The sequence below is a fragment of the Etheostoma spectabile genome, chromosome 9 (assembly GCF_008692095.1).
Source record: "Etheostoma spectabile isolate EspeVRDwgs_2016 chromosome 9, UIUC_Espe_1.0, whole genome shotgun sequence".
In the NCBI taxonomy this organism is placed as follows: domain Eukaryota; kingdom Metazoa; phylum Chordata; class Actinopteri; order Perciformes; family Percidae; genus Etheostoma; species Etheostoma spectabile.
The window spans coordinates 37,850,805-37,867,056 of NC_045741.1; the positions used below are offsets into that span (position 1 = coordinate 37,850,805).

General features: G+C 43.2%; 1 protein-coding gene across 2 annotated transcripts in view; it reads left to right on the forward strand.

The window, feature by feature from the left end:
* Nucleotides 1-4,734: 4,734 nt before the first annotated feature.
* ncanb (neurocan b) overlaps nt 4,735-16,252 on the forward strand; it is a 141,716-nt gene continuing 130,198 nt past the window's right edge. For both annotated transcript variants that reach the window (XM_032526440.1, XM_032526441.1), the window contains exon 1: nt 4,735-5,093. The gene's annotated coding sequence lies outside the window, so the exon portion shown is untranslated. The remainder of the gene's footprint in view (nt 5,094-16,252) is intronic.

Here is a 16,252-nt window from a genome sequence, read left to right on the forward strand (position 1 = left end):
CGCCAAATTAATGTGGTAAACACTATATCTGCTAAAGCATGTTGGCGTTGTGAGCAAGTTAGTACGCTAATGTTAGCATTTTGTTCAAAGCACAGCTATTCCCAAGTACAACCTCAAGGAGCTGCTAGCACGTTTGTAGACTTGCTATAAAGTTGACTTAATTCAAAAAGAGGAATAAAGTAAATATAATCTTTTGATTGGTAGTCACATTCGTTCATCAGTGCTTTCAAGTAATTGCTTGAAGATAGAGCTCACCCATTGGAGATAGAGCTCACCCATAGGAGATAGAGCTCACCCATTGGAGTATCTTGCACTCTGTCTCTCAATCATTTGTTGTGTGTGAATGAAACTGCAGAGAAGATTTGAGATTGTAAAACAATAGTGAATATAACGCTTAAAAACAGCGGATGTCTGCCTGGGCGTCTGTATGTGACCTGACCTTTTCACTCATTTCCACCCCCTCACAGACATGAAAGAAGCGGCAGTCAATTAGTTTACCCGCATAACACATTTATCTTGAGTTCATTATAAAAGGACGTCGTGGCTTTGGCGCGCATCGTCTTGATCACTTTGTTCACCTACGTTCAAGATCCTCGCCCACATACTGTATCTCGAGATATTTTCATTGAGTTACTGCTGCGGATGCTCTATTGTTGTCAATCAAGCTGATATGAGCTTTATGATGTTTACGCCTTTAGAATTGATTCTTTGCGCAAACAAAAGCACAGACTGTGCTTAAGACGAGGAGCAGGAGTACACTGTTTTTCCAAAATCCTCTCGGGGACGAACACATTTCTCTGCTGCGCCTAATTATCCCGTTGGGTTTCAGGGGTGGCTGGACAGTGTTTTAAGAAGCATATTCTCCAGGGATTAATTTCTCTCATGGTTTGCCTAATTAAGGTATTAACAAAATGTAATAAACTCTTGCCAGAGGATGCTTCCAAGCAGTGCATTGCTTATAGCTCCAGCCACCGCATCAAATATGTATTTAATGGAAGTATAATGTAGTGGCTACACAAGACAAACACATTCACCCAGGGCTATAAAGCCCAGGGATCGATATAAGCCTTTCCTTTGTTTACTCTCTTGTTTGTGGTTTGATTGCCTTCTGGTCATTTAGAGAAGCAGAGAGAACAAGAGAGGTAAAGAGTGAGAAAGCGAAGCAGAGAGAAAGGAAGTGCGTCTCAGTAGTCTTCATCGTCATCTCAACCACCACCGTCATCATCATCATCATCAAACAGTTTTGTCCTTTTGAAGAGTCTGTGTGTGAAGAGATCTGATAAGCTCAAGCTTTGGGTTTATGAGGCTACAGTCCTTTTGGCGTCAAGCCCACTGGAGAGTCAGTCCGGCTTCAACTCTTCTTCAATGCCGAAGTCAGTCTCAAGCACACACAGCCAGCGTTAGTCTGAGTGGAACTCTTATATGCTGCTTTGAACAGGCTGAGCGGTGGTGATGGCGCAGTGGCTATGACACAAGCATACGCTTTGGTGTGGTTCGATTCCCACTGCCACCAATGTGTCCCTGAGCAACACACTTAACCCCTAGTTGCTCCAGAGGCGTGTAACATCTGATATATAGCAATTGTAAGTCGCTTTGGATAACAACGTCAGCTAAATGACACATAATTCAGCTATCCCTACGGCAATTATGCCATCAATGAAGTGTGTGAAAACATCCGATGATTGGCATTAGATGAGTTGCGTCTTTAAACGTCCCAACAGTGATCATTAAAGTTCCGTCTCATGTTTTCTCATTTCGTCTGCTATCAAAAGGTAATTCCCAAAACAACTTTACTGTACAGTGCTGTATGCTTGTACCGTTATATACATCACAGCGTGGTTGGTTAAATGTATTCTCGTGTGTGGAAGTTGTGAGTACAATTGCAAACAAAAGGTTTGTTATATTGGGAGTTAAATCATTTTGATGCCCAAAAACACTGCTTTGTACAATTCAAGGTTTTAATCAGTGTATGGAACTTCATTATTTTCTGAATTTTTATCCCTAAACTGTCTTTTGCGGTCTTAGAAATAGGCATTTCTCTCACGGCCAGTCGCTGAATAACCTTTGCACGCATTTCACTCTACCAGGCTCGACTAATTGTCTTCTTTCTGCTCTAACAAAGCTTTGAATAAACTGCAGACCATACATAATCCAGCATTACAAGTGCTGACTATGGCCAGAAGAAGAGAATACATTAGGCCTTTAGGTTTTAAAGTCCCTTTATTTGCTGTTATTTTTATAATATACTTTGATTTTTTTTTTCAACACTCAGGGGACCAGCACCTGACTACACAGCACTTGTGTTTATAGGATAAGTCTTGTGTAGATCTCTCCATTCTTTGGCCTTTTAGCTGTCCCCAGGACTAATACCTGTGTTAAGGCAGGCTTTAGTGCCATGGTCATCACCCTTAGAACAGCCAGCCAGAGGACCTGAGGGCATTGGACCTGCTGACATTTTCAAATACCATTTCAAAGTATACTTTGTCTGCATAGCATTTACATAATGGCATTCGTCCCATTTGGGCGGCATTACGTATTTTTAAAATTTGACTGAAATAACAATACGTTTTCCCATTGCTTACTTTAGATCAGGTAAGACTGGCCTTTATTTGTTGAGATACCTTACAGTACCGTGGACCAGGACAATAGAAAATTTGGACTTGACGAGGAATCATCTCTGACCTACTTGCTGCACTCTTAGAAACCAAAATGATGTGTTGCATGTGCTCAGGCGGTTAGCCAAAGAAGGGGTCAGGTTTCACTGTCTCACGGAATAGAAAAGGTTTTGTTTACCATGTCATCTAGGTGAGATTGATGCAGTTTCATACATTACTGCTCATTATATGGGGATTTTTCTGGCTGCACTTTTTAGTAACAATGTCCTTCATTTCTGATGAGTTCCTCTGGTTGTGTGATAGTTGTGTTTCAGAAAGGGAACATTACTTATGGCGGATTTTGTTTGTAGGACAGAAGACCGATCTTTACTAGTATGGCAACGTAGTGTGCAAGACAATATGTTGCTGTCTGACAAAGGTTTTACCAGTGCAGGATGCAGGCTGGACACTTGTACTTATGTGTGGTTGAAACAATCAATTAATATCACATTGGAATAGCAAAGGTAACACATATTTTATTAAATGTGTTTATAAAATGAGTTTTTTTCTCATAAGAGCATTTCATTTTGAGATGACAAATGACATTGTTTCAAATAGGTTGCCTTGATCTAGTCATGTTTTATGGTGGCAAGGCATTCAAAAGTCTATAAAAAATCCTTTTGAAACTAAGATGATGGATTAGAGTTGAGCGGTATCCAAATTTCGATACCTTCAAACCTCCTCTCTATTTTACCTAACAAATTACTGAATACCAAACACTAATACTGAAACACCTCTCCCCCCCCCCCCCACTGTCACGTGATGACAACCACACATAAGCATTTTTTAAGCATTAAATACATTCTATTTAATATTTAATCCTTGTCTCCTATGTAAGTGCATTGCATTTTTTTTTTTATGACGGTATTGAAACTGAAACCGTTGCTGATTTTACCGCCCAACCCTATGATGACATTTCACCATGCAACATTTAAACGAGTGAGTTGGCGATGATATGATTCCTCGTCTCACACATGCTTTCCTTGTGACTGCCCTATTATGTTACTACCAAACCAGTTCAGCACCACAGACAGCTCCTTGAGTCCTGAGGGACGAAGCACTACTTTTTTCCCTCTTCAGTGGCCTTCATTACAACATCGCCTCTCACGTTATAAATAGTTTACTGCTGGCTTATGGTGAAAATACTCTGCATTAAAGAAGAAAAAAAAAAAACTTTTTTGTCAAACCAACAAAAAAAATAATGCAAGCAGCCCAAGCTTTGTTAAAATTAAACAACTCTGCTGAACAAAGCGTTCATCTCCCTGCACGCGGCGTGGCGTCTCGTGGGGGATCATTATTCCTTATATGCAACAAAGCAGTGGGTCGCTCACACTGCCTTTGCATGTGTACCAGCATCACTTTTACAAGCTCTTTTAAATGGCTGTAGGCATGACTCTGCTACCAAGCTTTTTACAAGGCTCCTAATCATCTGGACCGTATGTTAACTGCCATGCAAAGACTACAATACCTTCAAGGCAAACAGGGCATTGCTGTTTGTTTTTGGTCAAATCCTCAATCAGGCCTGCCAACTAAATCCTTGGCAATTTGAGCATTAGGCTAATCTAATTTGATAGTCTAAGCTATCCCATTGCAAGTAAATCTCAGGTCATAGCTACACTGCCAAACAAGGTAATTCCTGTCCCTAAGGTTGTTAATTACAGTGCTCAGACAAAAGCAAAACGGGATTATGGGCCCTACAGTTGGGCTGAGATGCCAAATCACGTCTTTCTGAACCAACCCTCTCCCTCCCTCCCTGTCTCATAAATTACGGCAGCAGGGGATACGGACTAATAACCGTGTGGGTGTTGTGTCCCGCATCAGATCATTTATCACTGCCGAACAAACGATGACACACCAGCGGGTCACCAGTCACATAGACCGCGCGTAAAGGTAGTTACGTATATGACGCTGGTATGAATTAAGTTGTGGTGTTTGATGGCGTTAAGATGCAGGAACTTCTGGTGTTGTGTCAACCCTGAGGACCACAAGCACCCCCCCCCTCCTCCTTCCTCCCCCCAGTCCCTCTACTGCTATTTGAATACAGAGCCTGCGGAGCACTCTTTTGTTCAGTAGCGCTCGGCTGCTGGAGAGGTGAACACCACTCCGGCGCTCATCCACTCGTCGCGGCTGCTGCCTCGGCTCGTCTCCGGAAGAAGCGCGGTCACTTCTCAAGAGACAGCCACAGACCCCACTTGCAAAAAGCGAAACCGTGCCTCCCGGTATCCGCCTCCCCGCCCTACACTCACAACTGCTTCGTTTTCACCCGCACTTGCAGGGCTTCTTATTTTTTGTCTTTTCTGTTTTACGCGTCGTTGGATGGTTGAGCTCCTCGTGTCTGTGGCGCTGTAGCACCTGCACCGTTCAGACCGGACCGACGCTCCTGGAAGGCTGCTGCATCGCTCTACATTCCTGTGGACTGGACCTTACTTCATCCGAAAGGTGAAGGCTTAAAGTTGTTTAAGCTGCTTTTTTCACGTTTGTTTTTTTTTGGCGTGATGAAAAGGGCGTTTCACAGTTTATGTTCACTGCAGTCGGGGATAATTTGGAGATTGAGCTTGTCAATACTGTCAAAGACAAAGATCTATGATGAGAATTACAGGTGCACTATGAAGACAGGATTGTGTAGCTTTTGGAAGCGTATGGCTCGTTCACTCTAAAAATGACTTTATATTGCTCTGGTTAATGCTTACATGAGGCTGCTTTTCTGAGAAATTAACCGTTATGCCATGTTGGAAATGTATTATTTACATTTGATAAAAGGTCATGTTTTCACTTTTCTTTTTATCTATTTGCCAGTTTCTTTTAACCAAATTGTGGCACCACCTGACTTAGGGAAATAAGGGTAATTGGAAACATTAAACCTACTATTAGCTCACATATTGTACCTCTTTCGTCATTTACCTTCCCATTTGCATGATGTCATGACTGTTCAAGTAGGTGCGTCTTTTAACGAGTAATATAGCATCCGGGAGTAGCGTTCCTTCTTTTTCCCGTTTTGAAAGCTACTTATGTTGAACAACTTACATTTTTCAGCTTAACAGGGTCCCTTCCCTGATTTGGATCTGTGTGACCATCATTCCACCTCATGTAGTAGAGCCCCATGTCTTCCCTGTGCAAGGCTCCAGGTGAGCCAGATGGGGACGGAGGGAGCTGATGGCTGTGGTGAAAGTCAATATAGGCAGCAGCGCAGCCAGGGCTGTCAGTGCCGTCAGGAAACCAGAGAGGGGAAACCTGAGACACTATCTTGGATGACACTTACACTCAAATGGGTCTCTCAATTATTTCTGTTGGTGGTAACTTTCCTCTAGGCTACAAACTGATCAGAGTGGAAGAGGACCGAGCACGGCTGCCTTCAGTGGGCGATCTCGCGATGAGGGATGTTGGTGAGGGTGGAAAAGAAAATACTGTTCCACTTAGATGTTTTTGGTCTGCTTGTCTTCATTTTTCGAGTGTATGGCAGTGTGTCAGATGGAGGATGGCAGCAAGGGTAGGAGCAGAGTTGCTCATGACCCCCTGGGAAATTAAGCAGAGATTCAACCAAGCAGTTTGTGAAATGGTTACTCGAATCTCTCCCTCGCTCCATCTCTTTCTTTAGCCTCTTATTCTGTTTCTCTCAATGTGTGTGTCTGGTATTTACACAAACATGTATACACACACAGTCTACCGACAGTTTCTACAAGCTGTCTGTGGAAGAATTGGTCTCACACTCATTTCCTCTGATATGTTATTCCTCCCAATTGTCGTCACCAATGCCGTCCCACATGTGTGTGATTCTGTATTTGGACTTAGCGTTGGCAGAGTGATCCTTATTGCTCAGGGCCAAGCCAGAACCTGCAGGAAGCCTGGCTGATGGATCAGGAGCTTCTGTTTCCCAGCTGATGCAGAGCAACACCACAGAGATCACAAAACACCCAGCATCATTTTCATTCTGTGACTGCTTTAGATAAAAAATTGCCCTTGTCTCTGGTGTGTGTGCGTGCGCATGTGCGTGTGCGTGCGTGGCCAGTTCCTGAATTGTGTTAGTTGTGATCTGTCAGTTCCTGTTGCACTAAAAGGACGCAGCTCCACATTTAACTGGTCTTTTTAAGTCATTCTGCTGGATTTTTCTTCTCTCTGCCTCTTGCGCTTTCATGCATATTGTAGAAGATCTCCATGTTTGTCTCTCTGTCTCTTTCCCCTCTCGTCTGTCTGTTTATTTTTCTCGTCTCGCTTCGTTTGGACTCCATCACTCTCGCACTGGATCGCCTGCTCTGCTGTTAACACCATTGTTCTCAGAAGAGGTTTTCTTGCCAGTTCACTGCCCCCTTTTTCACATCTTTTGTGTGATGAGGCATTACAATGGATGAACAATACTCCGTTCGGGAGAGGATCGCTGCTTCTTGGTGGCTCTATTCCAACTGTGGTCAAGGCCAAGAGCAGCTCAGACATGTTATCGTCACACCTCAGAGAAGAAAGAAAGAAAGAAAGAAAGAAAGAAAGAAAGAGTCTGGGAGAATTTTACAGAAATATCGGCTCTTAGCACAAGGTAGTGTTGTTACATATTTCAATACTGTGCCTTTGCTGCCTGGCTGCGCTCAGCTTAGTGCAGACACTTGTAGTGAGGTACGTGAATGGGCAAGAATTCAATTTTATACTTGAGTAGTGTCCAAGCAAGTGAATGAGAAACTGTGAATTTTTACAAATTAAGACATAAATATTCCTACAAATGAACCTTCTGCTATGCTTAAGACAAACAAAGCCACTCTGGCTCAAGATGAAATGACGGAGAGCAGCCAAGCAACAGCACAGTATCGGCGCAGAGGATCTCTGGGCTTGAGTTAGGCTGTTTGACTGGGGAGGGCCTCCAGCTACAAATCCTATAGTTGGAAGCTTGTGGTGTTGTGAGTGATTTGGGCTAATGGCTTGAATCCTTGTAAAATAAGAAAAGACATTCATTATTGAGTGTTGTTTTGTATCTTTGAAAGTTTAGTGCTGTCGGCTCACTGTATATGCTACAAATGGATGTAGCTTTTTTTTTGGCAGTAGTGGTAGAAGGAGTAGGAGGGATGCTGGAATATTCCTGCAGAGACAGACTCATTTACAGACTTGGCTAACCCTGGCCCAATTAAGCAGTGAAAACACTCAGAGCAGCCTGCACGCAGATTCAGTTCTGTTTGTATTCTGTTTGGATGAATAATCGGGAGAGTGTGTGCTTAGAACCGTTTTTTAAAGTTCCGGTTTGGCTTTGCACATGTATGTGGCAGTGGAGCCTGTTAGCCCATAGTTCATCTTTTAGGCTTGGTTCCACCTGGCACGTCCATTCCCCCAGTCACCGGGTCGTTTCATCGGCTTAATGAAGGCTGTACCTTTGCTCACCAGAGGACGTCAATCTGCTTGATTGACAGCTCGGCGTCCTTCCACTCCTCCAACCTGACACCGCCGAGCAGATGGCGCAGAGCCTAAGTGGGCCTCTGCTAGCTTTGCCTTGGCTAATAATATAATAGTCTGGCATTAGCCATATTGAACTAGCCACCGCATATAGAGCCAAGCAAATGAGCAGCGCAGCTGGGCCATCATGACCAGTGGCAGAGCAGACAAAGCCCAGGAGGCACAGGCAGAAAAAAAAGGTAGCTTACCAAAATCCCTCCAGACACACCTCATGAATATTCATCAAAGACCCCCCCCCCCCATCCCACCCCCGCTCTCCTTTTCAAACCCAGCTCTGCACCCTTCTCCCACCAAATGTATTATTCAACGGAAGCATTTTCCCTATTAAATACTATAAATAAATAACGACATCTGGTAACAGTTTTTGTCTGCTGAATTAATGACAGGGGCATAGTCGAGTATCTCCCAGTGATTGGAGGAGGGGGGGTGGAAGGGGGGGCTACCTTTCCTCTGCTGGCCTTTCCTTTGTCTCACCGGTAGGTGCAATGCTTCTTTTGTTAAAGTCAGGTGGCATGGTGTCAGTAGAGCTGAGTTGGATGGCGTCACTATCAGTCACCTCGTAAAGCAGCCTGAAGAGAAAGCATACACTACCCAGCTGTTTGTTTAAACATTATGCCAGTGTTTTTCCTGTCCGAGTTAATCTTCAGAATAACAAAAAGCTACCTCTGGGCTCCTTACGGATGTGGTTTCAGCACCGGACAGCTCCTGAAGCATTGCCTGTTAAGTCTACCTCATAGTTTTTTCTTTCCCGGTTAACAAAAACTCGACAGGGCCTATCTCCACACACAATGAAGCACTAAAAGATGCATCACTCACGGATATCAAGTATCTAATGTTGGCGTCATTGTCGTACAGGCTCTATCTGTCAGACTCTGATGAGCTGGTAAACAGGGAGTGCTTGAGAAGCCTACAGATGGCCAATCTTTTCCACTCTTGTGTGCCACAGTTCCCGAAGGAGAGGCGCATTTTGTTGTGTGTGCAAGTATTCAATTTTAAATTAGTAGGAGTGCAAAGTAATCCTTGGAATCTGAGGAAAATCGGAACTTAAGCTAAAGGAAAGCAGGACATAAGTGGGTAGAAGAAGTGAAACGTAAGCCATTGTTACTGAGAGTGATTTCTGTCTGTCTTCCTCTACCTTACCCTGCCTGCTTGGATTTAGCACAGCAGGGCTATTTATGAAGCTGATGCACCAGTGTGATACTTATAAAACTCTCCTCTCTAATCAGATATCTAGCTCTGGGGTTGCAGAAACCAATCACATGGATGTATGGGAGAGCTCTTCAAAGTTGTATAATTAATTTCATTGAAATCCCTTGCACCCAGGTCGACTGATCCCTGCATTCTGACTTCCTATTGTATGTGATGGTTTTGTTTGCATGTGCAGGTTTTTGCGTGCGGGTATTTGACTTTTGTTGTTATTGATATTGGTTAATAATTTTTTAGCCACACAAAGTGAGATGCAATGCGACTTTCCCTCCTTTATGTTATTCTAACAAATACTGAATGGTGACGGCTGAAAGAGCATTATGCCTAGAATGCCTCAGTGCATCATTTCTGTAAAATATTGTGGCTTCAAAAGGTTTGTTGTTGGTGTATTTTGTTGTTTAGGAGCAAAAGAATCAGTTCTGCTTTTTATTCCATATTCCAACCAGAAAAAACGGTTTCTCTAATCCTCCCGTCTGTCTCCCTCTAGGCACAGAACTGTAAATCATATTTTTCTTAAAGGTTTTTATTGTTGTGGTAATACTGCCTTTTAATGTTCACTCAATTAATTTTATTTTTATTTTCATCTTACTGCTACATACATTCTAATAAAGCCAGAGGCAGACAGGCACACCCAATCGTAAAGTAAAGTAAAGGGATCACTAAAGACATTAGGATTCATCCTCTGGTTGGTATGGCAATCCATTTAATAGCTGTTGAGATACATGAATATGAGTCTGGACCAAAGTGCTGGACCGACCGGCCAGTTTGACAGAGCATCCCAAAAGCCATACAGCTAACATAGAAACATTAAAACAGCAAAGAGTAAAGCACTTTGGTGAAAAAGCCATCAATAGAGATTCAGACACATGAGAAACTGAAGGAGATACAGACATACTGTAGATAGTCCAAAAAAGATACAGCTGGCCGACCTGCCGCCTTCACCAGGTGGATCTTTTGTGTCCAAACTCAGCCTTTTTGTGATTCTTGGATTTGTGGTCTTTGCCGGTTAAGCCACCTGACAGATATCAGCAAAGATTCTCCTTCAGAGTTGCTGGTGGTGTGTGTGTGTGGTCGGTTGTGTGTGTGGTGTGTGTGTGTGTGTGTGTGTGTGTGTGTGTGTGTGTGTGTGTGTGTGTGTGTGTGTGTGTGTTATACGTAAGCTTGTGTGATGTGGATGGGTCAGCGGGATCCAGAGGTGTGCTAAGCTGAACAGAAAGAGCTATGAAGCTCAGAAAGAGGATGAAAAGGCCAACGTGAGAGCCTATCTATCTATTTATCTATCTATCTACAGTGGGACTCGAAAGTTTGGGTAAAAATTTGTATTATTAGATTGAGATACCTGTGTTTTAAGGAAGAACAATTATTTATTTAGAATACCTAATTCATTCACAAAGAAAATTGGTGTCCTTAAAAGGTTGGATTTTCCTAAAGGTTTTGATATTTTCAGTTTCCAAAAGATGTTTTTTATTCCTCTTTTTAATCAACTTTAGCATGGGTGTGTATCTATCTATCTATCTATCTATCTATCTATCTATCTATCTATCTATCTATCTATCAACTTGGCTTAGTTTACCCTATGTCTAGTCCTCTTTCTCTCTACAATAAACAGCAGTGAAATTATTATGTGAGTCACTTGTCATTACATAGTCGGTAATAAGATTGCCAATGCTCTACTAGTGTTTAATTACAATAAACTATGCTGCGTGCTGCATTCAAAGCTCTGAGGCTTTAGAGTCAATGGTGAGTGAGTGAGTGATAGTGAGTGAGTGAGTGAGTGGTGAGTGAGTGAGTGGTGTACTGTAGTATTGGTCGAAACTTGTACTTAGTTTGTAAACAGACCAACAATTATTGGGGAGGAAGACTATTTAGTTCCCCAGTGTTTCCTGCATTGTTCAGAAGAAGATTGCATTTTAAAAGTGTAATTTTCATTCAAATTGCCTCCACTGTGTTTTGTCAACACAGAGCAAGCAAAGAAATAGAAACACAATTGTTTGTTCCCAAATCAGGAGAAATCCAAGTCAGTCACTTGATCAGCCAATAGACCGACTGAATAAAGAGGTCGCTTTTTGTGGTCGCACATTTAATTGCACCAGGCTGTTTAACAATTAGCATTTTGTGTCTTTGTGCAGAAGCTCCGCAGACAAATTGCCCTCGGTGGTTAGAGTAGCTGCTCTGCTCTGGCGAATTCAAAATGAACTGTTGGGGTGGTTCTAAGTTCTGTTTTGTAATTAAGTGTCACGCAGCAAAATGAATACAAAAGAAAACATGTTGTGGAAGATGCAGAAATTGAGGAGACGCTGCTGCAGTCACTCAATCATGACACAGTCAGGAATGATATTAATCAACTGAATGTGTGAATGTGTGTTTGTGTTTTTCTTGAGTCTGCGTGTAAATTAGCAGTTCACATATCTGCTTCCTCTCACCTTCCTCGAGCGTTAAATAACGGTACACCACGATAACTTACCTCCCCTTGTGTCCTTTCTCTGCACGCTCTCTCTGTGCTTTCCCCTCAGCTGCAATAAATGAGTCTGTCTGTCTGTCTGTCTGTCTGTCTGTCTGTCCTGATAATTACCTTGGTGAGTAGTGTTAGAGCCCTCCGGTTTGCTCCCAGATCTCTTTGATAAATTTGGCAACTGTTGCTGGGATATCTCTAGTGACTTTGGATGCATGAGACTTGGTGTGTGGTGTGTGTGTGTGTGTGTGTGTGTGTGTGTGTGTGTGTGTGTGTGTGTGTGTGTGTGTGTGTGTGGAGATAAAGAGGCACGTCTGAGAACATTGCTATCCCCAAGTGTCCAGCTCTGTGCTCAGATTGATTGGGCACTGCTGTGTGTGATGTGTGTTTGTCTGTAATCATTTTCTGCTCTAGACTATTGGCATAGCTTTTGATCAGTAACCACTGTCTGTCTGGAGGGGGATGGGGGGGGTTACTGTACCTGCACCGTGTGAGTGTGTTCATTCATAGATAATCATTGTTTTACTCTGACTGTTCTTATCTCTGCTCACTTCCTCAGTCCAGCCGTTACATTAGTGTCCCATCGGTTTAGTGGAGAGCAGCAGAGGAAAAAAAAGAGCAGCTTGTATTTTTATTTTTTCAATGCGTAATTGTGGTAAGATGCCTCGCTCTGCTCATCGCCTGTCTTTGCTTAAATGTAGCCGCGACGTGCACTCTCATAATGCTTGACTGCCCACTTGCTCGCTGATTTTGTCATGCAGACATGCAAACCCTCCTCCAGGGTCCAAACCCACTCCCACACACTAAAAAACACAAGGGTTATCTAAGCTTGCTGAGCCGCGCCGACACCTCAGGCGTTTGAGGCCGAGCCCTAATTGGACCTCATCTTAGCGTGACCTTCATTGTTTTGACAGATGGGGGGGGGGGGGGGGGATTAGAAGGAGACACTCCAAAGCTTTGGTTAGCACCTCTCCCCTATTCTCGATGTCAAACTGCCAGGCTCAGCAGTGGACAAGGCTCACGAGTGCAGCCATTAGCTGCTTCCCAAAGCTTTTCCAAAATGGTCAGAGCTGTCTAAAGCTGTGGAGTGAAAGTTTTAGCACTCACCTCTCTATGTGTGTGTGTGTGTGTGTGTGTGTGTGTGTGTGTGTGTGTGTGTGTGTGTGTGTGTGTGTGTGTGTGTGTGTGTGTGTGTGTGTGTTGCGCGCGCTTGTGTGTGTTTTGTTTGTGTCTCAGCTGTGACCGGCACCCGAGAATTCCACAGCGGCCCAAATAGCGAGTCAGCTCCACAGCACGTGATGTGATTCACCGCTGAGCCATTAGCAGCCAAGCTGTGTGCGCTTCAGGTGTTCTCAGACGGAATGGAGAAAGGAATTCTCCCCGCCACAATGCACACTGTTTTTAACAGCTCCCTTGTGATTTATTAGGAAAACATTTGTTCAGACGGCCCAACTTCACTCCGCTGCCGTAGTTCAAACCTATATAGATACAGAGTTTGTACACACTCATGCACTCACTGCTGAGGTGGTAGGAGAGCAATTTGGAGTGGATTTAACGTGGCCAGTGGAGATTCACAGTAGATCATTGCTAAAGATTCTCTTCACTGAATTGTGTGAATATGTTTGTGTGTAGTGCTGCAAACATCATTTAATCCCAACATGAGGAAATCACTCACCCGTTCTGTCTTCAAACGTTTGTCTCCATCTTCTTCCTCTCTTGAATCTCTGTGAACGCGGCAAGGTCACAATTGAACTTTCAAGAGACCAATCCCGCAATCACGCTCCTTGATTGCGCTGTTTAGTCTTAATCAGGATCTCAGACAGGACAGCGCCGTCTTCACCAACCCATTCACCCCGCACCGCAGCAATCACAGCGTTTGTTATTTCTTATGTATCACTACAACAGCCTTAATTGGCTGCTGTTTCCCCTGTCCCCCCCCCCCCCCCCCCCCCCCCCTCGACCACACTGCTTCTTCTGCTGCGCATGAAGAAGCTGCTAAGGATTAATGGCACTTTTTAAAATGCAGACTGAAATTAGCATTGGAAATGAATTCTCAAGATTGCAATGTGACTCTTAAGTGTCAATTATAGATGGCGGTTTTTAAATGGAGGTGCTGCAGTTCAGTGTTGTGTCCCCCCCCCCCCCCCCCCCCCGGTTTTATGTCTGGGATGAGCTTTGTTTAAACTGCCCACCTGCGTACCATTCAGCAGCGGTGTATGTCCAAGCGGCTAATACCTTTTCCTAAAGCCAGGAGCTCAGGCTGCTCATCTTGTCACAGCCGCGGATCCGACTGCCAGCTCCCCAGGCCCCCTGTGGCATCTGCTCTTTGCATTTGCCGCCAGATAAATGAGGTGTTTGCTTTTCTTTGGCAGAGCGGTACCTTTCAGAAGGTCAGCGAGGGTGGCTTCGCTGGGGAAAGTGAGCTCTGTTGATGTGGCTCAAAACTCAGCTCTTTAAAGGACCAGTAGCTCTGAATGTGTTAGCCCATTAACCACAAATCATGTGGGCTTTAGCTTGCTGCTAACCATTTCCCTTTAAGCATGTAGATGGATTTCCCACCTTCCCCTCAGCATTTGGTCTTAGTGCTGTACAGGATAAAACTTAGATATCAGTAATCCATCATCATTTAGTCTTTTTATCCTCTTTTTGTAAAAAGGTAATGGAGTTTTTAAACCTTTGTGCATTTAAGGCCCTTACAGTCAAACCTCATTCTTTGGATAGTTTGTCTTCCAGACTCAATTTTCCTGGTTTTTATTACTTGTTTTAGCAGCCTATTCTCAAAAGATTTGATTTGTCAGCTCGCTTTAACAAATTACTTATTGAATTACTGATTACTTATTACTGAGCAGAGTTTTCAAGAGTCAAGAGTTTCTGAGACAGAAATTAATTCTGAGCTGACATAAATTAAAAACTTTAAAAACATATGGTATGCTCTGGGAAATTGATTATCCACACCCTAAAGTATTCAATTTTTAGCATCATGGCTCTTTGGATGGCTAGGTCTGTCTGTTGGTTGGTCGGTCTGTCCACCACTTTGGTCCAAGACTAAAATCAACAAAAACTTGATGAGTTTCTATGAAATGTCTTTATTTTTAGCTCCACCAGCATCTCAAAGTGTTCAGTCGTCCAGTGAACACTCAATGGATTTGCAAGAGAAATATTGTACATGCTTTGTACCAAGACAATTTGTCCCCATTACTTTGGTAATCCCCTGACTTTCACTCTAGCGCAACCATATGGTTGACATTTTTAGTTTTGAGTGAAATGTCCAGCAACTATTGGATGGAACAGGGTTGAAAGCTTTGTGGCACAGTGTAAAAAAACAGTAATAATGAGGTGGAATACACTGTGTGTTCACTGCAAGGACGTTTAGAGGAATATATCAAAGTGGGTGCACAGTGGGATATATTGTGTTATTAACTGTATGATATAAACCATAGGGTTTGGAACAAGTGTCAACGGAATATCAATGCACATTTGTGACAGACTTTATGTGCCTGTCATTTATTTTCTATCAGCATTTTTGCCAATTTACCCTTATACAGCAGAGAACTGACAGGGGATGACCTGCAACAAAGGTCTTCACCAGGGTGCCCAATCAGTCTGCAGTTTCAACTGCATTGCCACACAGACATTTGAAAGGGGGAAAAAAGAAAACTACTAAAACATTTGGGTTTGGGAGAAATGTGCTCTGCTAATGGGTCCGCCTGTTTAAAGCTTGCATCTACCTACAGAGAATCTTTCTTGCTTGCTTCTTTTTTTTTCAGGAACGCATGAGATCTCTTTGTTGTGCCAACACCGTCAGCCAGCACGCCTGTACTCAGTTAACAGCTGTTTTATATTCTTTAACTTCTCTGTGCTACATCAACCCCTCTACTCATCCATTTATTCACAGCTCCATATTTCCCTCCCTCTTCCGTTTCTTTCAATTAAAACAAAAATAGAAAATAATGAATTCTTAAGGCTGTTCACGCCTCTGTGCTTTGTGGCTTCGCTCACTCTGTGGCCTCCCTGGAGGGGTTTTCCTCAGGTAACATTTACATCACCTTTGGTCTAAATGCTTGCTCATGGGGGGAATTACTAAAATTGTTGCGTCTTTGTAGATTATAGAGTGGTCTAGGCCTACTCTATCTGTAAAGTGTCTTGAGATAACTGTTATATTGTTATGATTTGATACTATGAATAAAATTGAATTGAATTGATCTAGCCTTGGTTTGCAACTAGCTTCTGGGACACTTTTGCTTCTTAGCAAACATAACATAACATTAAAGGTGCTGTAGGTAGGATTGTGAAGATCCAGATTTAGCCAAAGAATTTGAACATTGACAACTTCTCAGTCCCCCCTCCCCCCCATTTGCTAAAGCCCAAACGGGATCCTAAGCCCCTCCCCCCACAAAGGGTAGATTTAGTAGATTTATTAATTTGATTAGGACAATGCACATTAATCAACATTTTGTATTACTTTAAATGCACCTGTAAATGGTAGTCCTACTTACCCAGCATGCGTGTCTTT